The 9458-nt window shown below is 42.0% G+C and overlaps 1 long non-coding RNA gene across 1 annotated transcript; it reads right to left on the bottom strand.

The window, feature by feature from the left end:
- Positions 1-640: 640 nt before the first annotated feature.
- On the bottom strand, positions 641-3478 carry LOC148123741 (uncharacterized). Its single transcript, XR_015740554.1, has 3 exons — positions 1632-3478; positions 1163-1227; positions 641-738 (listed from the first exon to the last, which is right to left on the bottom strand). It is a non-coding gene; the product is annotated as an uncharacterized LOC148123741 (long non-coding RNA).
- Between the last annotated feature and the right edge of the window lie 5980 nt (positions 3479-9458).

Below are 9458 nucleotides of genomic sequence, written 5' to 3'. Positions count from 1 at the left end.
CATCACCGGGGGATGGAGGGAAGAAACGACACGAGGGAGAGCGGGCAGGTGAAACAGGGAAGGGAGCCTAGGAAGAGGGAGGGCAAGGACAGCACTCTATGCCCACATGGAGTGCCAGACTATGGCAGAGGAGAGGGGTCAGTGGTCCGCTTTGAGCACCAGCATCGCACCAAAACAAACTCTTCTCCTGCAAGTAAAAAGACTCTATTATCACTAACATTTGGATTGAAGCTATTAAATCGGAGCCAGAAGCAGAACGAAGCTGATCAGGGGAAAAGACAGAGTGACGTCATAGGCGGCATCCAGAACGCTGAAGTGGCTACAACGAAGTAACAGATCTAACTGTTTGAAGGGACACAATCTAATCTATAAACTCTGAGAAAATTGGGAACCAGTCCTAGCAGAGGAGACAGTTCCTTTCTCTATTTGAAGGAGATCAGAACAATTGATTTAAAGAACACTAAAATATAAGTAAAAGAGGAAGTCTCTAAGCAAGTGGGAACATTGCTTACTGGCAGCTGTTACTCAGCAAATCTTCATTTGCCATTTCTGGTGTGCACGAAGTGGAAGCTTCCAAAGTGAAAAGCGGGAAAAAAACTTATTGTTTTTGGAATTTTCTTCATTCTTTTCCTCTACCCCTTTCTGTGTGTACATACTTACTAAAATAGCCTCTCTTCTTTCCTACTTGTTGATGGTATGCTATGTGGAAATATGCTTGCTTTTTTTCTTTGATCTCCTCTTGATAAATATGTACATTTAGTAAAGAAATATTAGAGTGTTAAAACATTGGATTAATTAATTTAGTTAAGTTATTATTAATAGAAATTGTTATAATTTGAAGGGGAATATAGGGGAGATAGTAAGAATATTAAGCATTATTTATTTAACAATCTTAGAGCTCTCTAGACCAATATTATATTTCATTGTGTAGGTGTATCTGTGAATGTAATATATTGTGTAGTTAAGGTTACTTTATATTGAAGTTAAACTAAATATATATACACTTTACTAATTAGTTAAGAATATAGCTACTTAATAGATTGATAGATCCTGGTCAATTTTAGTTACAGAACTAAAAATATTGAATGCCAATTTGGAATAATATATTTAGCATTGTACAACAACAAAAACAAATTTTAAAGGAAATGACTTCTACAACTACCACTGCTCTGAAATCTGGTAGGAAGGTTAATCCCACAATAACGACCACTTTGGCAACATCTTCACCTATGGCACAAAAAACAATAGAGGAAACACTACCAACAGAGAAGTCAACTAGCATCTCGAATGCGAATATCCAAGCAATGTTCCTAACCTTACAGGATTCACTGACAAGATTGCAAGAAACAATGATTAAAAACCATAGTGAAACAAGGGCAGATATCAATGAATTGAAGGAAGAAATGGGGAAACTAAAGACAGAAATGAAAGCGGACATTTCCAAAGTAGAGGATAAAGTGGGGGTGTTGCAGCAGGCCTTGGAGAAAAACGAAGTTATAATAAAAGAAGTAGAGAAAAGAACCGAACGTACGGAAAGGGAATTAGAAAGGGTGGATGAAGATCTCAAAAGCATGAGCAAAGAAATGGAGGACTCCCTTGTCCTCCTAGAAATGGACAAGGCAGCAACTTACCTAAGATTCCAAAATGTGGCAGAATCAAAAGAAGAAGACCTGGAATACTTGATGGCAGAAATACTGGCTGGTTTATTGAAGATGGATAAAGATGAAATTCAAAAAGAGTTTGATGAAGTCTACCGGGTTAATACAAACTATGCAAAACGCCACAAATGTTCCAGGGAAGTACACATACGATTCACTAGAAGATGTGTTCGAGACATGATATATAGAACCTCAAGAGATAAAACTATAACCTACAAAGAGAAAGAAATTGTGATTCTTAAACAGATACCGAGGAGAATAAGGGAACAAAGGCGTGACTATAAATTTCTGGCAGCATATTTAAATCAAAAAAGAATTACATTTAAATGGCTTATTCCAGAAGGAACGTTAGTGTCATGGAAAGAGAAGAAAATTAAAATAGACACTATGGAAAAAGCCCAGGATTTTTACGAACGGATGGTGGGTCCACAGGATCAAAGTAGTAGGGAGGAATTGGACACAAATTTTCAAGAAGAATACAGTGGACATAAAAATAGAACTGGAACGGTAGGAAACCAAAAGAACATCTATCCACAACAAAAGACAGAAGGAACCACATTAACACAAGCGCAAGAAGAGAGAGGAATTGTTACACGACAAAGAGCGAAACAAAACTAAATAGATGGGAGAAGAAAAAAAATTACTATCAATAAACATAAATGGTTTAAATTCGACAATTAAGAGAAAAAGGATATTATCTAAATTAATCAAACATAATGCAGATATAACGTGCCTGCAAGAAACCCATATAAAGAAGAAGGATGAAAAATATTTAGAATGCCCGAAATAAGGAAAGTTATTTACCACACCAGCAGATGAGGAGACAAAGAAGGGAATTGCAGTATATGTGAAAGAGGATTTGAAATCTGAGCTAATATGGTCGGACTTAGAAGGAAGGACTCTGGGTTTGCAGATCTGGATTAATGATATTCCAATTCTTTTAGTAGTAATATATGCCCCAAATGGAGACCAAAAAGAGTTCTTTAAACACCTATATAGAAAATTGGTTGAATTGCAAAAAAGAAATATCTGCATAGTAGGGGACTTCAACTCCATTGCTGATTTCCAAAATGATCACAGTAATGCCAGGAAGAATAAAAAGGGGAAGAGAGAGCTCCCCAAGATTTGTAGGGAAATGATGAAAGAGCTAAATCTGACAGATATATGGAGAAGATTACATCCTGAAAAAAGACAATTTACATTTTATTCAAATCCCCACCAAACATGGACACGGATCGATATGGCATGGATGAGTGGGGAAATAGCAAACGAGACAAAAGAAGTGGAAATTTTGCCTAACGAATGGGCTGATCATAATCTAATACAGGTAATATGGAAGGGCAGGGCAAAACCAAAGAAAAGATGGACCCTAAACACTCAATTAATAAGAGAGAAAGAATACATTAATAAATTAAAGGAGGAATTGAATTTTTTTATAAAAGAAAATGATAATGGAGAAACCACGAAACAAAATGTTTGGGATATGATGAAGGCAGTTATAAGAGGCATAACAATCTCTTATAACGCCAAGAGAAACAAGGAAAAATATTCCCAATAAAACAAATTACAACAAAGAATTAAGGACCTAGAAACCCTTCTACAAAATAACCCAAAAGAACCCAAACTGCAAAATCAGATAAGTATAGCCAAACACAAACTGAATTTAATTGATCAAGAGAAAATGACTATGAATTAGAACTTAACCAGACAAACCTATTTTGAACATGCCAACAAGCCAGGAAGATGGCTATCTTATAAATTAAAAGAAGAGAAAGAGAAGAGATTTATATACCAGTTAATAGATAGCAAAGGAGATACATACCAGGAAATAGAAAACAATTATGATAAACTGATACACCAGGTAAAGAAAGATTTAGAATCGTGGGGGAAACTTCAAATCTCACTACTAGGCCGAATTGCTACTATTAAAATGAATATTCTCCCCAAATTCTTGTACCTATTCCAAATGATCCCAATTAAATTACATAAAAAGATTTTTGAAGAACTCAATAGAATAACCCTGAAATTTATTTGGCAAGGGAAAAAACCCAGAATAAATGTAAAAGCAATGCAGGATATGAAGAGCAGGGGTGGGTTAGCATTTCCAAACTGGGAGTTATACCATATGGCCACCTCGTTAGTTTGGTTGAAGGATTGGGTGAATTTAACCAATAAAAGAATACTATTTCTAGAAGGCCACAATTTACCAAGGGGGTGGCATGCCTTTCTATGGGATGTAGGGAAAACCAATCAAAAATATTTCCATAGACATTTAATTAAAGATGCACTATTAACAATTTGGAGGAAAATAAGGAAAAAAACATTATACAAAAGTACCAGTATGGATTTCAACAATGGAGGCATTGATTCACCCAAACAATTTGGAGCTTACCAAAATGATTAAATATAAAGACTTATTAGACCCACAAGGAAATTTGAAACCGAGGCCGGATCTTCAGGAGCAAGGACATAAAATTGATCAATGGGTTTACCTCCAGATTCAAAGCAGATACAAACAAGACAAAAAAGAATTCGGAATTAATAACAAACTGCAACAATTAGATAAAATTTTATTAGGATCCAGTAAAAAAAACATAACAAAATTTTATAACTACTTATTAGAAACAGAACTAGAAGAAGAAATTGTAAAAGGAAATATGATTGCTTGGAGTAAGAACGTAGGGCGCAGCATCACATTAGCGGAATGAGAGAAAGTTTGGGGTAGGTACCAAATCAGCAGCAGACAAGGAAAATCTTTATAAAATGTTTTATAGATGGCATCTCCCCCATTCAAGGTTAGCGAAGATGCACCCCAACATGAGTCCGCGTTGCTGGAAATGTAGGAAAAAAGAAGGAACCTTTTTCCATATGTGGTGGTCTTGTGCAGAAACCCAAAAGTATTGGAAGAAAATTAAAACTTGGTTGGAAGAAATCACTAAAGAGCAGATCGAATACAAACCAGAGTCCTTCCTACTAGGGATTTTTGATAAGCAAATCTCCAAAAAAGCCAAATACATAACAATACACATTTTAACAGCAGCCAGATTAGCCTTCGCTCAACAGTGGAAACAACATGAAATTCCATCAGAAGAAATGATTATTGAAAAAAATCTCAAAATGTGCAGAAATGGATAAATTGACTTTGGCGCTAAAAAACAAAGACACTTCACTATACTACAATAGTTGGAATTGTTGGTATAATTGGATTGATCAAAGATAAATTATATATCATAAGGCATGAAAGAAAAGTATCAACCTATAATAACAAGGTAGTGATATAAGTTAAAGATAGGTGTGGTTATATGACACAAGTTAAGGTTATGAAAACGAAAGAAGATCTTGCAAACTGTTAAAATAAGAATACTTTTTACTTTGTAACCTCTTTCTTTCTTTCTTCCCCCTTTCTTTTTTTCGTTTCTCAAAATTCTTTCCCGCTCCTTCTCCCCTCTTTTCTTTTTTTTCTTTTGTTTATTTGTGTATGTATTGTGATTGGTTTTAATTGTAAAAATTAATAAACTATATTTATATAACTGCCCATAATTCAATAGATATCCAGTTTAATTTCTAAACCTTTGTTGTGTTAATTTTCCTTTAAATTTTCTCCTCCAAATTAATCCAATCCAAGTTTTATAAGATCCAATTTCTCTCTCACTTTCTCTGGTCACCGCTTCCACACACTTCCCTCCACGATAGCCTTTTATTTTAATACCAGGGAACCTCAAAACCTTTGCCTGGTTCACACTCTGCTCGCTACTTCTCTGCTCCAGCACAAAACTTAGTTTCCCGGAGTGTTCTTTGTCTTCGTGGTGGCCATTTTGGGACCACCACTGCAGCTTGCCTTTGGGAGGGATTTTCTTGTCAGGGAGGGGAGTTGTGACTCCCCTCAACCCTCCAGGCGATTTCTCCCTTCTTCACCACCCCAGCAGGGTGGTTCTGGTCCGGATCGGGACCCTCCAGCAAGTGAGCTCGAGCAAAACACGTATGATTGCGGATTCCACTCTGATTCCGATGAGGAACAAACCAGAAATCCCCCATTCCAAGATTTTTTTGAATTATCAATTCATCAGAGGGGATGTTCTGATGTTTCCAGCATTGTGCGTAAGATAATCTAGCTGCTGTTAATATGTGTAATACAATATACTTAATCTTTTTATCATGTTTCTTTTTAAATATCCCTAGCATAAATAATTCCAGTTCAAATTCTATTTGTTCTTTGACAATTTCTTGTATCCATTGCCTCATTTTAGTCCAATATCTTTGCACTTCTGGGCAGGACCACCACATATGATAGAAAGTACCTTGCCTCTTTTTACATTTCCAACATGCCGGATTCATGTTGGGATACATTTTTGCTAATCTGTTTGGAGGTAGGTGCCATCGGTAAAACATTTTGTATATATTTTCTTTGTAGGCCACAGATCTTGTTAATTTATAGTTCCTATTCCAATTTTTTTCCCATTCTACTAAATCTATGTTGTGTCCTATATTTTTGGCCCAGGCTATCATGCAGCCTTTTACAATTTCTTCTTCTAACTCAACTTCTAATAGATATTTATAAATTTTTGCAATATTTTTCTCATCAGGGCCCGTAAGAATTTTATCCAAATATTGTAGTTCTGTATAAATCCCATATTCTTCTATATCTTTTTTGTGTCTATTCTGTAGTTGGAGATATGGCCACCAGTCTATAAATATTCCTTGTTGTTTAAGTTTTTGGTTCAATTTTAATTTTTCCTGTTTGTCTAAAACATCTTTATATTTTGCAATTTTACATAAATCTAAATTTTTGGGATGTATCATTGCTTCCATTGTGGATAGCCATATCGAAATTTTCATACAGTGTCTCTTTCTAATTTTGTTCCAATTTTGTGTCAAGGAATTGCTAATCAAATGCCTATGAAAGTAAGGTTGTTTTTTGGTTTCTTTTTCCCATAAAAAAGCATGCCACTCCTTTTTGTAAATCATGGTCCTCCAGACTTAATATCAATGGTGTTATTCAGCCAGTTCGCACTGGATCGGGCAAACCAGTAGAAAGGATTTGGTGTGGGTTGCTGGACCGTAGTAACTTCTGGCTGCCACGCCCACGACCTGGTCTCCCGGTCACCGCTTGCTTGCTTGCCCCACCCACCCAATGCTCACTCAGGTGGCTCGCCCCTCCCAGTCACTCCTCCCCTCCTATGAAGCATGCTGGGTCCTCGTGGCTTGCCATTCTAGCCTTCCCACATGGTACCTGCACCTCAGCTGAGCAGCCCTGATCTGCCTGCTGTTCACAGGTAAGCGTGTGAGTCATGCTAGGCCCCCCCACTGTTCCTGGATCTTGGCAGGGCTTTCCACCGTTCCAGGGCTCAGCTGGCTGACTTCCCCATCGGTGTGGCCCCATCCTAGGTGGCGGCACTGGCTGGGGCCTAGCTAGCTGCCCCCTCCTGCACTGTCCCTGTCTGGCTTGCTTAGCCACCAGTGCCGGGGCTCCATCCCATGCGGCACTCGCGGCCTAGTAAGCTTGCCTGGCTTCCTGGTGACAGAGAGGAAGTTGAGCCAGGGCTGACTTGTCGCTGCTCAGGTCCCCACCAGTCTGGATCTCGCCCCCTGCCTGGATTCTCCACAGCTGCTGGGCCTTTCCTGCTAGGGGCAGGTGGGGAGGGCGACCAGGGAGCTATGCTGCCACATCGCCCCTTTGCCTGCTGCCCCTTCCCTATCCTGGGCGCCAACCTGTGTGCTTTGGGCGAGTGAGAGCAGCTGCTGAGAATGCTGTGAGTCCTAATGCTGATGGCAGGGAAGAAAGATCCACACCAGGTTTGCTGCGATCAGCCAAAGAGCTTCCAGGGGTGGGGGCATGGTGAGGCTCGGCTGCTTTTTGGGCCCAGCTTCGGCTTTCATGGGGCCTTCCATGTGGAAGGCCTGAGAGAAAATGCCTCCCCCAAGGGTCGTCTGCTCACCCATCTGCCAGCCAGGCTGGCCTGGAAGCGGCATGTCCCCTTGTTGCGGGCTAATGCGGGAACCGAGGTGGGGTGGAGGTCGAGCAGGTGGCAGCCCAGAGCAGGGCACGAAAGGCAGTCAAGCCTCATCAGAGCAGATCTTCCTTCCCCACCATCAGCCGTACCTTCCAGCCCATGGAGTTCACACCGATGTCACAGTGGCAGCCTGCTCTCTGCCTGGCAAGGAGGGTTGGCTGCTCTGGGTGATGCAGACAGCATAGCCTCGTGCTTCCTGGTTGCCCCATACCCCACCCCCGGGCAGGTGAGCCCCAGCAGCTGCAGGAGAATCTGGGCAGGGGATGAGATGCGGGCTGGCGGGAAGCCGAGTGGCAACGGCTCTGCCCTGGCTGGCTTTCCTTTCCTTCTGCCACCCTTTCAAAGGTGGAGGGTCATGTTTCACGGAAGAGTAGGATTGCTCAGCTTTAAGAAGAACGGCAGGTTAATGGGACTAGGGTGCTCACAGGCGTGGGTGAGCACTTGGAGAAAGGGTGACTGTGGCAACTTTTTCCACCTTTCCGGGTATCCTCAATACTCCTCATTGCCCAAAGAGGCTGTAACTAAACAGCCAGAGATAACACTAGAAATTGACAACTAAAGCTGCTTGAGCAGGCCAATATGGGAGCTCGCTGGTGGGGTCATGTGGGGGAAGTTTGCGTGGAAAGACAGTTGGGAAACCAAGGAAATGGCTAGCGGGAGTGAAGCGTCAGGGTGGGGGGCTGGGCTGAGCGCGGGGGGGCAGGTGAGGGGCCTTGTGTGGGAGTGTGGACTTGGCTTCGCTTTCTGGCTTCGCTTCTCACATCTTCCCCGTCGCTCGTTTCTTGTCAGGCCGTATTAACCTCCTCTGTTTTTTGTGGTGCCTAATGCTGGGATAGGTAGAAGTTGAACAAATGAAGCTCCCCTGCCCCCCAACAATTGCCAAAACGCTTGTTCAGTGAAGGAGGGGCGGCTGTCAGAGGGGCGATGCAGGTGGAATAACCTCGTGCTTCCTGGTCAGCCCTCCCCCTCTCTGTGCCTCCCGGCAGGTGAGCCCCAGAAGCTGCCAGAGAATCTGGTCAGGGGATGAGATGTGGGCTGGCAGGGAGACAAGTGGTGATGGCTCTGACCTGGCTGGCTTTCCTTTCCCTCTGCCACCAGCTGCGGGAGGAAGGTAACATTTCAGGCAGTCGGGAAAGCCAAACCGCTCCCTAGACCAGAGCTGCCAGCGGGGTGGGTGGGGGGGGCGTGAGGCTGCAGCACATGCCTCACTTGAAGTTCCCAGCCCTTTCCTTTCTCCAAAAGTGGGAGGGGAGGAAGTCCTGCCCACGGCCCCTTTGTTGGACCCGGAAGCCTTGCCTGCCAGCTTTTCCGGGCAACATGGGACCGGAGACCAGCCAGAAAGAACTTGAAAGTGTGTGTGTGTGTGTGTTTGTGTGTGTGTGTTTCAGGTGGGTCTCCTCTCCTAGCTTTAGAAGGAGAGAGGGAAGGAGGAAGGGAAGGGATAAAAAGAGAGAGAGAGAAAGAGAGGGAATGAGAAAGAGAGAAAGAGAAAGAGAGGGGGAAGAGAGAGAGGGGAGAAAGAGAGAGGGAGAGAGAGAGAAAGAGAGAAGGAAGAGACAAGAAAGAAAAGGGAAAGAAAGAAAAAGGAAGAAAGAAAAAGGGATAGACAAAGAAAGACTGGATGGAAGGAAGGGAGAGAAAGAAAGAAAGCAGGAGGGAGGGAGGGAGGGAGGAGGAGAAAGTGAATGAGATATATGAATGAATGGATGGATAGATAGATACATGGAAGGAGGGAGGGAGGGAGAGAAAAAAAAGGAGAGGAAGGAAGGACACAAACCCTGGCTTCAGA

Source organism: Pseudonaja textilis, unplaced genomic scaffold (assembly GCF_049901715.1).
Source record: "Pseudonaja textilis isolate UNSWEBS1 unplaced genomic scaffold, rPseTex1.2 PTEXSCF20, whole genome shotgun sequence".
Classification (NCBI taxonomy): domain Eukaryota; kingdom Metazoa; phylum Chordata; class Lepidosauria; order Squamata; family Elapidae; genus Pseudonaja; species Pseudonaja textilis.
This window is presented reverse-complemented; position numbering and strand designations above follow the sequence as displayed.